The sequence below is a fragment of the Lissotriton vulgaris genome, chromosome 9 (genome assembly GCF_964263255.1).
Source record: "Lissotriton vulgaris chromosome 9, aLisVul1.2, whole genome shotgun sequence".
Taxonomy (NCBI): domain Eukaryota; kingdom Metazoa; phylum Chordata; class Amphibia; order Caudata; family Salamandridae; genus Lissotriton; species Lissotriton vulgaris.
This window is the reverse complement of record NC_141697.1, coordinates 360094338-360111972: the sequence shown is the minus strand read 5'-3', so window position 1 is coordinate 360111972 and position 17635 is coordinate 360094338.

Sequence of the window (17635 nt, the reverse complement as noted above, 5' to 3'; positions counted from 1 at the left end):
CCGAAGGCCCAGAAATATTGCAAGTATGAGAGTTTGCTTTTGGCCTGTTTGGGGGTGTTATACTTCTTGGCGGGTGGGTTGCCGGGTCTTGGGGCATTCCTGGGAAGGTCTAATACCGGGTAGAAGTGGTTGGGACAAAATCCAGGCCGATTTTTTTTTGGGCTATTTCTGACATTTTGCTCTATGTAGCGTTTTCGGGGGCCTGTTTGGGGGGCTTCCTGGTGTTTCTGGGTGAGTTTCGTGGTCTGGGAGCACTGCTGGGACACTCTAATCTTGATTGCATTTGCTTTTCAGGAAATCCGTCGTGCCAACCCCGACTTATGGCCTAGCTACGCAGCGCGTTTGGACCGAAGGCCCAGAAATATTGCAAGTATGAGATTTTGCTTTTGGCCTGTTTGGGGGTGTTATGCTTCTTGGCGGGTGGGTTGCCGGGTCTTGGGGCATTCCTGGGAAGGTCTAATACCGGGTAGAAGTGGTTGGGACAAAATCCAGGCCGATTTTTTTTGGGCTATTTCAGACATTTTGCTCTATGTAGCGTTTTCGGGGGCCTGTTTGGGGGGCTTCCTGGTGTTTGCGGGTGAGTTTCGTGGTCTGGGAGCACTGCTGGGACACTCTAATCTTGATTGCATTTGCTTTTCAGGAAATCCGTCGTGCCAACCCCGACTTATGGCCTAGCTACGCAGCGCGTTTGGACCGAAGGCCCAGAAATATTGCAAGTATGAGATTTTGCTTTTGGCCTGTTTGGGGGTGTTATGCTTCTTGGCGGGTGGGTTGCCGGGTCTTGGGGCATTCCTGGGAAGGTCTAATACCGGGTAGAAGTGGTTGGGACAAAATCCAGGCCGATTTTTTTTTGGGCTATTTCTGACATTTTGCTCTATGTAGCGTTTTCGGGGGCCTGTTTGGGGGGCTTCCTGGTGTTTGCGGGTGAGTTTCGTGGTGTGGGAGCACTGCTGGCTATATATACTTTACTTTGCAAGAGGTTTGAAGCAAATCCATGGTGGCTGAGGGGACTTAGGGCCTAGCTGCAGAGCGCGCGCGGAGTGATTTGGGAAATTTGTGAAAAAGTGACTAAGTCCCCATTTTTGTACTTTTGCTCTTTGGCTGTTTGGGGGTCTTCTACTCGTTTTCTCCTGGGTTGACGGCTCTGGGGCCATTGCTGGGAAGCTCTAATACCGGATAAAAGTGTTTTGGACCAAATCCCAGGCGGAATTTTTTTTGTGTTTTTGATGACTTGCTTGCCTTTGAGGTGCTCTTAGGGGGGGTTCCGTCTGTTTGCGGGTGAGTTTCGTGGTCTGGGAGCACTGCTGGGACACTCTAATCTTGATTGCATTTGCTTTTCAGGAAATCCGTCGTGCCAACCCCGACTTATGGCCTAGCTACGCAGCGCGTTTGGACCGAAGGCCCAGAAATATTGCAAGTATGAGATTTTGCTTTTGGCCTGTTTGGGGGTGTTACGCTTCTTGGCGGGTGGGTTGCCGGGTCTTGGGGCATTCCTGGGAAGGTCTAATACCGGGTAGAAGTGGTTGGGACAAAATCCGCGCGGAAAAGCCTTTAGTTTTGGCACTTTTTGTAACTTAGGGTTCGTTAGGGTTAGCCCTAGCAGCAGGATTGCATGTGTTTCGGGGTGTTCTAGATTTTTCAAACTGAGTTCTGGGGTCTTAGAGCACTCGTGAGAATGTGTAATTTTGGTTGCAAGTCATTTGAAGAAAATCCATGGTGGGAAAGGGGGGATTTGGCATAGTTAAAGAAAGCCTTTGCCACTATTCTTAACTTAGGGTTCGTTAGGGTTAGCAGTATTTCTATTGCATGTGTTTGAGTGGGGGGGATTTCGAGTCTTGGAGCGATGCTGGCTATGGCTACTTTTGCTTGGTTGCTTGCAAGTGGTTTGAATGCAATCCACGGTGGGTAATGGGTAATTAGGGTACTTCGGCCTACTTTTACTTTCAAAGTAAGTTTTGTCACCAGTTTTCTGCTAGGCCTCGTTTTTTGAGATTTGATTGGGGGTCTTCTACATTTTTGCGACTGGCTTTAGTACGGGTCTGGGTGGGAGCACTGCTAGGAAGATCTAATTTTGTTCTAAAACACAGTTTACAGTACACCTAGCTTGAGGGGCAAGATCCGATACATTAATTTGCCCATACATCCTTCAAAAGGTGACTCAGAGTACGCACTTTCAAAAACATTGTACTGTCTACTAGGAAAAACAAATTGTGACTTTTTGCACTCCACAGCCTACATGCCTTATATTTATTTATCAGTGGTGTTGTAATATTATATCACTTCCTGTTTTTCGTTGAATAATTACAGGCCGGGTTTCAGTCTCTGCAATGGGGAAAAAAGGATGGAGTCAGGCTTCACAGTAGCGAGCCACAATTCAGCATCAGGCAGGCAGTGGACAGGGTGTCTTCTGGTGACCAACATCGATGGACGAAGCGTCGGCTGCAATGGAGGAGTGCCGCTAATAGGAGGATTTTTTTTCTGCGGGCAACTTACTTACCACTTCCAACAGGACCACTACAACCACATAGATACAGTATCCCTTGCCTTTTTCTCTGACTGTGACTGCATTTCTTGGCTCTCTCTCTGCTTCTACATTGATCCCTTAACACATCACTTAGTCCACTCCACTATCACATCTGCACCACACATAGTCATTTGTAAGTGCTCCTACGTAATTCGCAAGTCGCAGCACGCCCCAGGCCGTAGAGGACTGGGATGGCCCCAATGATGAAGCATGTCACCAAGGGGCAACCCTGGTGAGTGAGGGGACACCTAGAAAAAAAGCAATTTCTCCTTTTCTATCTACTATACCTTCTGTCAGGTTACGCAGCCCCTAAGCGCCTACCGTACTATGAAACTACATTTCCCATGAGTAGGCGGGAGACTTGCAGACTATTTAGTGAGACTATATGAGAGTACCCTTGTATGTTAGGACAGCACTTCACTGATGCCTGTCTTGTCTTCTGTTACAGGTATCCTTTCCCTGCTGACCCTACCTTTACCCATCCCACATTTTTTATTTTAGTTTGTTATTTTTCTCCCCCGCCTAATGCCTCGAACACCCTGTGTTTACACTTCTGGGTGTTGGTGACATTTGGAAGTGGAACCATATTTGCATCGACTGGATCACGGGGAGTAAACCTGACACCTTCCAGACCAACCCCATTGAGTGTTGTTGTGAATGGATTTATAGTGACCAGCAAGGCTCTCAGGTATCTGGCTACAGAGACCTTATGTTGAATATAGTTATCAATATTTCCACCCACGCCCTGTACTGTCGCATTCTTTCTTCCACAGTTGTCGAAAGTACTAATTACTTTTAACTGACATGCATGCAGTTACAGTAGTGTATGCACTTTCAAAGATTGATGGATAGGTTTGTACCCAAAGATTTGTTTATGTTCACAATTGTTCGTCCATGCTGTGCTACTTTTTCTTGTCTCCCAAAACCTTTCCCAAAAACCCCCGTACCCATCCATTTTTCAAACCCTAACCCTCTTCCCCCGGGCTGTGTGGTTTTGATTGATGTGTGACTAAATTACAGCAATAAATCCACACACTTGCTGGGGAGGATAAGGTGATAGCAACAGGCTGGTGAAGAAATCCGATGATATATTCTTACTCTGCTTGACAAAGACCCATGGCTAATGTCAAAGAACTTCAACCGAATTAGTTATACTTTAACATTTGTTAGGCTACAACGTGGCACTGTTCTAGTGTACTTCTGTCACCTGCTATATTCTGTATTGTACCTTTGTATTGCTCAGGAGCACAAACCAGATTTCATTTTCTTTTTTTCATAGGCAAGCAACTGCCACTGTGTCACACCACTAGTACCACCGCTATGAGGAAATTTTATCCGCCCAGGATTGCCAACCTTATTTGCTGTTTCCCGTGGAGCCAGCCCTGGGCCTAGCCCTACTTGCAAACAGAAATTACAGGTAAGATAGGCGTTTGGTTGGAGGTAGTATAATGGAGTATTAGGAGAGACGAGAGATTTGATTGACGGTAGTACTACTAAAGTCCTAGGACTATTCAGGAAAACAAACTTACTGTTATGTTAAACCCCCACCCACCAGACTCAAAAGCAGTAAAAAACAGGTATGGTCAGATAAAGTTTCAAAAAGTATATTTTTATAGCCCTAACAAAAGAATCTCCCGCAAGACCCTCCCTAACCCCAACGATTGTCCTTCAAAAGTCCCCAAAAATCACAACTCCCAATTCCCACCCCCCAAAAGTCTCTAAAAAAGGGGCAAGGGACACTATGGCAGGGTGCTGTTGGAATTAGCAGCCAGGGCATCATGCTCCTTGCGGAGGGTGGCAAGTTCGAAGCGGAGGCCCTCCACCACGTTCTTATAATTATGGACCTCCTGCTCCAGGTAGGACAGTCTGAGGGATAAGCGGCGCCGGTGTGCCTTGCAATTCCTGTGAGGGGCAGCTGCTTTCTTTGCTGCTGGGCGGTGGCGTTTGGCTTTGGTAGCCCGGCTCCGTACCGCTGGAGCACTGCGCTGGCTGGCAGCCCGCACGGAGGAGGAGGCAGCTGTCCCAGTGGACGTTGTTGTTGTTCCAGACTGCGTCTCCTCCTCCTCCAGGGCCACCAGCCGCCGATATTCAGCAACAGTGGCATCCAGCCTCCGTTGCCGGGCCATTCGAGCCTGCTCCTTCCTCCTTGATGGTGTCTTGGATTTGGAAGGAGCAACTACATGAAAAAAGAAAGACATAGTCTGTAACCAATGCTCCTTAAGATTAACACAAAATGATTGAGCAGAAAGTTGTCACAGTACAAGTAGCAAATTGAAAGCACAGTGCATAACTATTGAGGACAGTATCTATGTAACCTCCGACTTCTTCATCCTTGCTCTAACATTAGTGGGAGTTTAAGGAACAAATTCTACGAGCACTATGGACTTCTATTACAGTCGACTATGACAGTACACCACTCTTATTCTTCTTCTTCTCTCTTGTTTAGGACAATTGGTACGTTATCTTATGCAAGCCGGCATAATGCCAGCGCAGTGAACTTGCACCCGAGAAAAACAGACGCACACCATGGTGAGTGAGACAGACTTGCGTTACTGTACCGGTCCAGTACATGCAGGTGGTGAAGCTCTTACTTTTCTATTACGGGTGGCACTGAGAATACTCTGTTAAAAGGGCTACTGCTTAATTAATTTAGCTTTCACCCTACAGTGCAAATGAGTATTAGAAAAGGAAAATGAAGAAGCTAAATTATCTGATTATCTATCACTTCACATGGGATGTATTTGATGACATATGGGATGACTTTAGGTGCTTTGCTTATTATTGAGTGAACAGTGATACCCCCACACATGAATGACGTACTACTACTAAACTAAAGTTATTAAGGGAGGTAGGGAGTGCCCACCGTAATAACTGGATATATGCTGTGCTTGCAGTTGCAATACAAACTACTGCTACTATTCATGGTAGTCTTTGGACAACGTTACAACTTCTTTTCCTTGCCTTTCCTACACTGGAACGGACGTGCGGGTGCGGTGTTACATGCTCTTCAAAGTAACACTTAGTTCATCCAGTGACCGTCTACTCTCTCTAGATTCACATATGCTATCTAAGAGTCAGATAGTACCATGAATGATCCAGGCATCCATCCATTCAAAGTATATTGCACACATACAGTTTCTGTCTCACCCACCCAGGCTGTTCTCCTTCCACCCATCCTTGCTTCATCATTCACCCAGCCATGCACCATACCATTTTCTTACCTTCCCAGCCACCTCGGGGACCAAGCAAACACATATCATTCTTCTTTGCCAGTCATCATTACATTTCTCGTGCTTCCACACTTACTTACACCCTTCTTTCGCTTTTCGTTCATCCCATCCATCAAGTTCACCTCAGATCTGATTGGGATTCTTCTCGCCAAAAACTTCACAGCTAAGTCGAAGTACATTTAGAGGAGGCTACTACCTGCTTTTTTTATAATACACCCGTGCAGAAAGCACACTCTGCAGTCTTCAATCTCAATGACTAAGGAATGTATAGCTTACCTCTGCCCGCCACCACCGTGTGAACCCTCACAGGCATGTCCTTTTCCGGCACTTGCACCGCCTCCTCCCCAGAGTTGTCCTCCTCGTCCAATGCCACCACCTCCGCGCTGGCCCCGTCTCCAGATGTTCCACCTACAAAGTACATTTAATAATGTTAGAATACACCACTCACTACTATATAATATTTGGTCTAGGAGGAAGAAAGAAATGTGAAAAAAAGTGTACAATTTAATAATTTTTGACTGTGTACTCTAGAGTAAAAAGGTCCCTTTTTCCAGGGAAGGCTGTTGTCTTGCTGCACTTTTTGGCACAACTGATGAATGTTTGCTTTTTACTTTTTAACACGCACCACTTTTTCTCCTAACAGACAGAACCTTGACTTCTAAGAACACGAGCAGGATCAAGTTCAAACCAGGTGAGAGCTCGGCTCGACCACAAGAAATGTGTCCAATTAATCGTCAGCACTAAGCACTTTTCCATTTTCAGTTACACGTTCACTTTTATGACAAACTTGAATTTAATAAATGTGTTTACTTTTAATAAAGCTTTTAAACTTAAATAGAGTCTGTGGTTTTTGGTCCTCCAGACTAGAGTGGATGAGCTAAAGGTTTTCGAATTTTTGCAAGCATGAGTCCGTGCCTCTGCCATCGGTGACTTTGGGAGCTAAATGACTCTGCCACACTATCTAGTCAGTAAGGAGATTGGGGCCGGGGTTCAACTACAAAGTCTGTTATCACTGAGGTATGTGGAAAGTCTAACAGTTACAGCACCTATTATAATTGATAAGCTAAGCGATGCATTATTTAGTGTCCATAGTTCTGTTTGTGCAGATTTGTCCCTGCAACAGTAGTAGAATGGATTGTCCTATCCAAACCAAAAGTAAAGTAGTATCTTATTATTTCTTGGTGGTGGTCATTCACCTTTTTATTGTTGGCAATGGTCAAAGCATAAACATTTAGAATACTTGAAAAGACAATATGGACAATCCCAGAGGACTACACTCAGTGCATAGAGCTATTGCTGACTAGAATGGGAGTCCAATGGAAATGCCAAATGTGCAATCTTAGTTAGCTACACAGACAGACTAATAAGAATAATCTAGTAATACCACACGGAGTCATAGGGATAAGAATTTAGATCCTGTCTACAAGAAGATCAAAGACGATTTAGAAAAAATCGAATGAGGAACGCTAGGAAAAAATAAGTACTCTATATTAAAATTAAAACTTACTGGGGCCAGCAAAGGAGCCCTCGACTGCCCGGTCCTGGCCTGCATCGACAACAGCACCCTCCTCCTCCTCCTCCTGTGTCCTCCTCTTGCCCCTGGGGGAAGCTGATGTACAACATGAAAGAAAGAAAAACAGAAAACATGGATGATATTTATTTCTCAACCAAATCAAACATTTAAAAAAGAACTAACAAAGTAACAAAATATTTTTGCGAAATAGCAAATAGGGAACGACTCCACGGGATATATTATTGACCAATCTCATGTGGTCGACTACGTCATTACTTTAGTATTGCTTGATTTGCGGACCGTCGAATTGGAAACTACCCTATGTAACTCACTAAACAAAGTACTAAAAAGGTTTGCCTAGGATTGGCAGGCAGCAGTCCGCAGCACGCAAAGTGACAGCCAAAGTCCATTGTGATTGAAGATCAGCGACAACACTAAAGTTTCCTACTACATTCACCAGTCATTAAAATACTCAAACTATTAATCCACCACCACTATTTCTTCTTATCGCCATGTGTACAAAGGAAGGACTGGACTTGAGTCTGTAGGGGCTGATTTATAAGGCCCTTGCGGCTCTTTTGCTCCATTGTTGCGTGACTTTTGTGACGCAGCGACAGCAAATAAGAGGCGCAATGGTGCGGCGTATATTAACAACGTGACGCATCTGGGAGATGCATCACGTTGTAAAGCCCTGCGCCAATAGGGGTGTTCCGGCGCAAGGGAGGGCGTTCCTGCGCAGGAACGCATCCTAAAAGTGGCTGAGGGAAATCTACAAGATTTCAATCAGTCACTTTGAGGACAATGATGCGTGACTCAAACCCTGCGCCTGCTTGAAGCAGACGTACGGCTTGACGCAGCATTGGGGAGATAGGGCACCCCAGAGAATTGATGGAGCTGCACCATCGTTGCGACGCAACTCCAGCAATGCGCCACCTTTACGGCACAGATGCGTAACGCTTTGGTGACGTTTTGGGCCCATGGCGCGCCGCATTGTAATACGGCGCACCATGGGTGATGGTGGCGTGACGCACAATTACTGGCGCATCCCTGCAACTTTGCAGGGATGCGCCGGTAATTAAAAATCTGAACCTTAGTGTGTAGCATTGCGCAGTTCTTTCAACTACACTCATACATAATTTCACAGGCCAATGAAATGAACACAAAATCTAAAACAAATAAGCATAGTAGCAACACTACTGAGAAGGAGAGCAGTGTACCTGAAATGCACAGAAGATTTTGAAATAAAATGTACCTACAATGTAATGAGCAGCATTATTGCTCTTGTAAAAAAAACAAAAATTTGCAATATAATAACACAGCAGGAGAAAACATAGTAGTAAAGACATAGCTACTACTACTCACCAAGCCCGGGGATCTCAAGGCCAAGGAGGTCGAGCAGATCTCGCTCACGGGTCAGGACATCCGTCCAGCGGTGGGTGGCCTGGTTGTAGGTGCGCCAGACCCGAGAGTGGTGGTAAATGGCCTGGCACACCTTCTCCCACCGCTTCCGGCGCTCCCGGGCCCCGTACCCGGCACTGATCTTGCCGCCTCCCATGATGGTCCTGGGGAGGCGGCGCTGAACATAAAAAATGAGTTGGCCCACCTCCTCCGGGGTAAAGATCTCCCGTGGCATCACTAGCTCCCCCCTCAAACGCCCGCACGGGAGCCGGACACGGGGTGCGGGACCCTTCCCCTTCTCGGGATGCTTCCCGGCTCCCTTCACCATGGTCTGGGCGGAAAGGAATAAAGAAAATAGAATAGGGAAGAGAAGAAAAGAAAAGAGTTTACAAAAGTAGTTTAAAATTAACCAAAAGTAGCAGTAAACACAAAAATATAGGGCTAGAAAAATAGAGGGATAGATAATAAGTAAAATAGATAAAAAAAAACTTCAAACAAGCAAAGGATGGCAGAGATTGACAGAGGATACAAAGACCATGCCCAGAACCATAGCAATGAATGAGAAACAAGATGGCCGCGCCCGTTCACGACCGCGCGGGTAAGTTCGCGCGAGATTTTCCTTGCGAACACGCGCGAGACTGTACTGGCAAACCGCGGACTTTGCGAGATTACACTTCGCGCCCGGAAACGGAAATACGTCAGGCAAACAAGATGGCTGCGCCCTTGCACGACCGCGAGGGTAACTTCGCGTCTTGCGCTACGAGCGGCTCGCAAAAACGCACAAAACCTTGCCAACTAACACGCTGCAAAAAAAACAAATTGCATATTCGCACGAATTTGCGGCTTCCGAATCCGATCTTGCGCGTGTTCGCACCCCGCGAACCCCGCGAAATTGCAGAAAAACGAGTTTTTCAAAAGTGAAAGCACTCGGCAGGGGCAAGAGTTCAAACTCATCATTAGTAACAATTCCCGGTAGTGCTTCCTGACTGGGGCCCCTCCAGAATTCAGTTGCTAGTTGCAACAATTGTATGACCCTGCTCTGACCCTCACAGCAGGCTCATACAATAGCTACAAGTAGGCCACAAAGAAGGTCCTGGGGAAAAAAAATGCACTGCAACAGAAAGCAAAATTACAGATAAGGAAGCAGGTGCCAGACTGGAATTTTAAAACAGTGACACATTAATAAACTAACCCCAAATTAATTCATCTGAGTTGAAGCAGGGATGGTGTGCTTGCTTTTCCCCCCCATAATCTACAGTAATGATGAACCAGAGGGTGGCATTGATGTAACAGAGGGTTGCAGTGGTGAAACAGAGGGTGCTGGGAACCTGTGATGATGAACCAGACGTAGAAACAACATAATTCGCGACCGTTGCGCGACGAAATGTAAGTGCGCAATTGCGAACTGGTACGAAACCCTCGCGAACTGGCAGAAATCCTTGCGAACACAAAAAAAAAAAAAAATCCGCAAATTCGCAAGAATTCGCGGATTTTGCGGATTGCGAGTTCAAAAATCCGCAAATTCGCGAACGCGAGATCCGCAAAATTCGCCCATGCTTATTTGGCTGTCCTTTTTTGTGCAAGGATTCCTTTTTTTAACAACTTGGCTGCTAAGGCAATTCCCATCCTGTGCTGGAAATTGCTATTCTTCTTTATTTATGACGAGCTCAGCTCGTCATCAGCACAGCTCAACTGTGCCTCATGACGAGCTGAGCTCGTCATGAGCAGGGAAGGGGTTAAATGGAGGGAGAGGGAGGAAGTGCCACAGAATCTTGAACTTCCTGTTCCTGTACAGCAGGCACCTCCCAGTGCTTTGTCCATCTCCTGCCCATTCTGCCTTTGTATTTTGAGCTGGAAAGATCACTCTTTTTGTCTGCTGCATCATTGCCATTGGATTTGAGTATTTTTTAATTGGATATTTTACAAGTAAGTCGTTGTTGTGTCTGTTTGATTGGGGGCATTGCAGTTGTTGCAACTACAATTTAATTTTGGTAACTATCATTCCTTTTTTTTAAATGTTGTGGGTAGTAGCAGTCAGAAGGCCCAGAGCTAGTCATGGGTGGGTGCATGATGAAGCAACTGTTCCTTTGGTGTTTTTTGAATGTAGTTCATTTTCAAACATCATTTAGGGCATGAATGGCATTGGATTAAGTTGGGAAATGTGTTTTTTTTGGGGTGGGCTTTCTGTTGTTGAGCCTGGCCATGTGGCTGGTGGCCATTTAGAAGCCTAGGCCTGCAAGCTTGTCTGACCTTGTCTGCCAACAGGCCTGCGTTCATCCAGTAGGCTTAGAGCAGATAGCCATAGCTGCATTAAACAAGTGTTTCTGTGTGGTCTGTTGAATTTAGACATCATTTAGGGCATGGATGGCATTGGATTGAGTTGGGAAATGTGTTTTCTTTGGGGTGGGCTTTCTGTTTTGGGGCTTGGCCATGTGGCTGGTAGCCATTTTGAAGCCTAGGCCTGCAAGCTTGTCTGGCCCTGTCTGCCAACAGGCCTGCTTTCATCCGGTAGGCTCAGAGCAGATAGCCACTGATGCATTAAACAAGTGTTTCTTTGTAGTCTGTTGAATTTAGACATCATTTAGGGCATGGATGGCATTGGATTGAGTTGGAAAATGTGTTTTTTGGGGCGGGCTTTCTGTTGTTGGGCCTGGCCATGTGGCCGGTGGCCATTTTGAAGCCTAGGCCTGCAAGCTTGTCTGGCCTTGTCTGCCAACAGGCCTCCTTTCATCCGGTAGGCTCAGAGCAGAGGTGTTTCTGTGTGGTCTGTTGAATTTAGACATGATTTAGGGCCTGGACGGCATTGGATTGAGTTGGGAAATGTGTTTTTTTGAGTGGGCTTTCTGTTGTTAGGCCTGGCCATGTGGCTGGTGGCCATTCTGAAGCCTAGGCCTGCAAGCTTGTCTGGCCTTGTCTGCCAACAGGCGTGCTTTCATCCGGTAGGCTCAGAGCAGGTAGCTACAGCTGCATTAAACAAGGGTTTCTGTGTGATCTGTTGAATTTAGACATCATTTAGGGCATGAATGGCATCAGATTGAGTTGGGAAATGTGATTTTATTGGGGTGGGCTTTCTGTTGTTGGGCCTGGCCATGTGGCTGGTGGCCATTTTGAAGCCTAGGCCTGCAAGCTTGTCTGGCCTTGTTTGCCAACCGGCCTTCTTTCATCCAGTAGGCACAGAGCAGGTAGCCACAGCTGCATTAAGCAAGTGTTTCTGTGTGGTCTGTTGAATTTAGACATCATTTAGGGCATGGAATGGATGGCGTTGGATTGACTTGGGAAATGTGTTTTTTTGGGTTGAGCTTTCTGATGTTGGGTGTCTTAAAGTCATGCCTTTGTTGTGTGTGTCTGGTGTGTGTTGGTGTGCAATGCATGCACACTGCAGATCTTTTTTGGGCCTGTGTTGTTTTGTTTTTGCATTTTATTGCATTAAAAAGCCAGAGCAGTGGGCTTTAGCATGCATCCTTTGCCTGGCTTTTATTGGCCTTTTGTCAGTTCATGTTGTTTCCCAGGCTCCCTGCTTGTGGCTTGTGTTTTGTGAGTGTCCATGTAGCTGGTGGCCTTTTTTGTGGTGGGAGTTATTAGTGTCCTGCTTTTGCCAAGTAGGCCTGCATGGTTTTCCTATTGGTTTACTGCTTCCATCCATCCCCTTTGCCAGCAGCAGCTCCATGAATGATGTGATGCTCAAATAGTTTAATGCCAAATAGAGTCCACCTCACTTCAATTACATTTGTATTTTGTGGTTCTTACTCTCTTTTCTTTCCTTCATGAGAGTGTAGTGTGTACACAGTAATATAACATAGCCCTTGTTGACAAAGTCTCAGAAATGGCTCGACTATATCTTCTTTTCTTTGTTTGTTTGTACTAGTACAGTAGTAACTGAACCACAACAACAAATGCAACATTTTACTGATGTTCTTCTCCTGGCTTATTTGCTTTTGGGTGCACAAAAAAACAGAGGAGGAGGTGTCATTATCATCACCCGCTGTACTGCCAGCCAGACAGAAGTCCTGCTGCGCATAACGTCCACGTGTGACCACAACTTGTGCACCTGCGTCCTGCCTGACATCTGAAGATGGCCCCAAAGAAAGGTACCAGGTCCAGTACAAAGAAAGTTGCAGGTGAGAAGAAGGAACAGAAAAAGGAAGTGTCACTAACCATGACTGGTGTGCCGGCCAATGTTTTTTTTGGGACCAAAGAAATTACGCCTGCAGCAGCGTTGTCCGGGAAACAAGCTGGGAGCAGCACCTCCGCATCAGTGGTCCAATCCCACCAACCTATGCCCAAGCCCTTGAGTGTCGCAGAGGTAGCCAGTCTACTAACGAGCAGCGATGTTGAAATGTCATTATCGCAAAGTAGTACACAATCAACGCAGGCGGAAACTCAGCATATAAGTGTGCAGCAGCAGCTGCAACAACAACAGCAGCAGCCGCAACAACAACAGCAGCAGCAAGAACCGCAGCAGCCGCAAGAGCAGCAGCAGCTGCAAGAACAGCCACAAGAACAGCAGCAGCTGCAAGAACAGCCCACAATAGTTGTTGTTGCTCCTGAAGTAGGGGCATTTCAGGAAATCGAGCTTCCTGCAGATAAAGTGGAGCAAACCACTGTTTCGGAAGATCTATTGTCTTCCAGACCACCAGCAAGAAAAAAAGGAGGCTTAGTCCATCATCATCTTCTTAAGCCCCACTTCTGATGATCGTGATGCCACTTGGCAGCCACCAGCTCAGTCTGAGAGTGATGCACGCCACAAGACAATGCCCCCTGCACCTCCATCCGCAACTGCTGCGTCCACGCCAGCCACGTCGCCTTCGCCACTGGCCCCAGCACTGGTGGTCGGTAGTGCGCCTAGAAAAAAAATTACACATTTTTAGGTGTCATATACACCTCCCCCTATTGGTCAGTAGCAAGATTGAAAAATAAGTTAATAGTATACAATACATTACTAGTACAAATCAGGTAGTACTAGAGTAGACACTAGTAGTCATATGGTCCCTAGAGTCATTCTAGTCTTTGCTTAGTTAGCCCGAGCCTTGCAACCATTTTACCTTTGTGTCTTTTATTTTTGCACAAGTGAAGTTACCTCGCAGCTTGTTGTATAAGACACCTTTGAGCCCACATGACCTCATACTGCTACTGTCTAAGCGCTATGTACAAGGTCAACCAAATCATTAACAGGCCACTTTTTTATGAAGTTCTGGTGTTAGTCCATATTGCTTATCCATAAAAATGCTACAATATACGATCGCGCACCATTTTTCTCATTACAGACGGAAGATTCCCTTCTACAAATCAGAGCTTTGTAGAGCTTATGATGCAACAACTACCAGTAGTAGGTTCTTCTAAGGTGAGGGTTCCCCAGAATTTGCTCAGAGATCTTCATTTAAACTTTTATATAAAGTATATTCCTAACAAGGGGGTGGTGGTGTTTCCACCACTGTTCAGTTATCATGATTTCCTTTTTTTTCCTATGGACTTCTAGTTGTTGTAACTTTAAGTGTAACAATATTTATTGTTTTAATGTTATACATTTTCCTGTTGGTGCTGCATTATAGAACAACGTACACAGCTTGTCAATTAAAAATAAAACTTTTGAACTTACATAGACTCTGTGGTATGTGGTGTGGACGAGTGATGGAGCGAAAGGATGGGTGTGCATATGCATTGCTTCCACGACTGAGAGGTCGGGTGTGTTATGTTCTGGGTTGTCTACTTGTTGGGTAGCTTGGTGGGAGGGTTCAGAGAGCTAATAATTATGATGAGACACTACTATAACTAGTCAGGCAGGGGATTGTGGTGGGTTCTGAACTTCTGATTGTGGTGTAAGGAAGGCCCAACCTCCCATCACAAACATCCTATTTTCTTGTGCAAAGTTCTGTATGTGCAAATCCCTACAACAGTAGTAGTATGCCTTATCTTATCAAAATAGTAATAAATCTGGTTGGGCATTTGTTGGTGTGCATTGTCAAAAAGCCTCAAGATTAACAAAGACTCAAGATTAAATAGACTAGAAGTAGTACAAGAGGACAACCCAAAGGACTGGACTCAATGGCTAGAGCTACTGGTGAATCAGAGTTTTATTTAAAACCTTTTAAATGAAGAGTGGCCGACTGGGCCAGCCTAACTACTACAGACAGACTAATAGTAGTAGTACAGAGAGTCATCATAGCAGAGGCAGGGATAACAAGAATTTCGAAACAGATAGTACAGATCGAAGGATAATTGTTGGTAAAAAATAGCATTAGGAAACGGAAACAATAGTTCAGAAAAAATATGGTGCAGTAAAAGTTATGGAATAGGAATTTTTAATATTAAAAACAAGAAGACTTACTAGGGCCTGCAGAAGAGCCCTTGTTGGTGTCCTCCTGTTGCTGGTGTTGTGCTCCACCCGCGACCCTGTCTGCCTGCCCCTGGGTGTGAACAGGAAAGATATAAGAAAGAGACAAACATTGATGATTGGTGTGAAACAAATAAAAAAATTTAAAGAACGGTCAAAAAAACACTTATGTAAACAACAATTGCAATAACTAAATTGACCGATCTCATCTGGTCAACAAGTAGCATCGGGGGATTTGCGGATCAACTACTTACTATTTATCAACACTAATCCAGTCTTCCATTCTGATTCCAGAATACTAACGAAGTTTAAGTACGACATACCACGTGACCTAGCCCACCTATTCCAGGCATGCCAATTGTACATTAAGTATGCATTTCCACTTCTTTTAGTCCTCAACAATGCATATGGTCAAATGGAGGACACATGACTACATTTTTGTATACACCAAATTTTTGATTGATTGATGCTGAATGATGTTCTGCTAGTGCTAAGCCTATTACCACTCATTGCACAAACTAGAAAAGGTTCTACTAAAGACTGGGTTACTAGCAGCATGTGACGTAACAGAGGGGGCCTCACACATACCACTAAAAAAATTCAAACTCATACAAAGTAACTAAACCTAAGTATCAATCCGTCACTATCTCTTAGTGACAGGATAAAGTAAGGACTAGAGTCACTATAGCATTACGTAACTTAATTTCTCTAAAATAAACTCTTACATAATCACACTAAGGGAACACAAACGCAAAGTTGCAAACAAGTAAGATTAGTAGCGCAGAGGAGTACCTGGGTCATCTTAATACTCAAAGAAGACTTTTAAACGTCATTTACCTGTAATGTAAGCAGCAGCATTCTAGCTGGATGGAAAAAAATAGATATTTGCAATATATAACACAGAGCAGAAGAACATACACAAAGTTGTAATAATTAGTTACTCACCAAGACCCGGGACCTCCACTCCTAGCAGGTCAAGCAGGCCCTGCTCCCGGTCCAGGATATCGAACCACCTGTGCATCAGTTGGTTCTGGGTGCGTCTGACCCCAGAGCACGAAACACTGCCCGGTGCACCCTCCCCCATCACTGCCGATGCTCCCGGAGCCCGTACCCGGCCCCAGGCCTGCCACCTACTGCCAGGGATAAGGGGAGGTGGCGCTGCACAAAGAAAATGAGTGCAGTCAACTCCACCTCCCCAAATAAGGCCCGTGCTTGCACCCCTTATGGGCGCTGCCTTCTGCAAGGAAGGCGGTCGCGGCTTGCGATGAGCCCTGTGGCCCTTTGCCATGGTTCTGGGGTAGGCGGGCGCGGAAAAGACAAGGTAAAAATTAAAAAAGTAAGTAAAAGAAATGGAAAAAGCAGGTAATAGATAAAGAGTGAAAAAGTAGTTAAAAACAAAATAAAAAGTAGATAAAACAACAAAAATATAGAAACAGGAAAATAGTAAGAGAGATAATATATAAAATAGATTTAAAAAAATGTCTAGAAACAAAGGATTGAAAAGATAGAGGGAGGATTCAAAAGCAGGCCCCAGAACCATGCAATAGAGTGAAAAACAAGATGGCCACGCCCATTGAGACTGCGTGGGCAAGTTCGCACGATATTTTCTCCCCGAGCACGCAAAAAGTGTTGCTAACACCTAAAAGCGTTCCTGAACAGGAAATACGTATCGTGAACTGGCGCAAGCATGCATTCTGCAACCCGGAACAGGAAAGAAGCATTGCGAGCAGGTGGGACAAGTGAAAAAAAGATGGCAGCGCCCATAGGCGACCGCCTGGGCAAGTTGGCGAGACATTTTCAACGCGTTCACGCAGAAAATATTGCGAACAGGCCGGAAAAAATCTTCTGCATCTTAGCAAAAATTCCACGTGTTTGTGGAGATATTTGACATTTTCGCGATAGTTTGCGAAAGTGATTTTCGCAAATTCCGCCCACCCCTAGATGGAATTCCCATGTTCCACCCACCAAATACCTCCAAGCTCGAAATGTAACGCAAGTAGCGTTGGTTCGTAAATATTACGGAAGCCTTTGCATTGTCCTTGTGTCGCCTTGTGCAATGCAAGGACAACGCAAAGGCGTCATAAATCTGTGCCTGAATTTACAGCAAACTAAACAAGCATTGGCATAACCAATAGGTCTCGCTTTTGGGACCTTATAAGTATTAGTTATGCAGCACAATATCCTTAGTGCAACAACAGCAACTCTTGTATGGCTAAAAACGTATAAGGTCCCAAAGGCGAGACCTATTGGCTATGCCAATGCTTGTTGAATGATGCTGTGGATGTACATAGATGGATATATCCATCACGTTGTAATCTAGACTTTGTATTTTGATATACCCTTGTCTAATTATTGTGTTCGTTCTTACTTAATATCTAATAAAAAAATTACTACATTTCAATACGATATTCCCGTTAAAGTGCATGTTCCAGGTATAATACAATAGGTTTGTAAATGTTTTCATCTACAGCACCATGCATACAATAAATATTGAGATACTGAGTAAACAACTCATTCTGTATTTTTCAATCTTAATATCAGATTTGCTACCTTTAGATGGACTACGGACAAAATGCGGCATTTTGGATTAAGCCATGTTTCCTTAATTTGGCATATGCTGGACAAAAAAACGAAATACC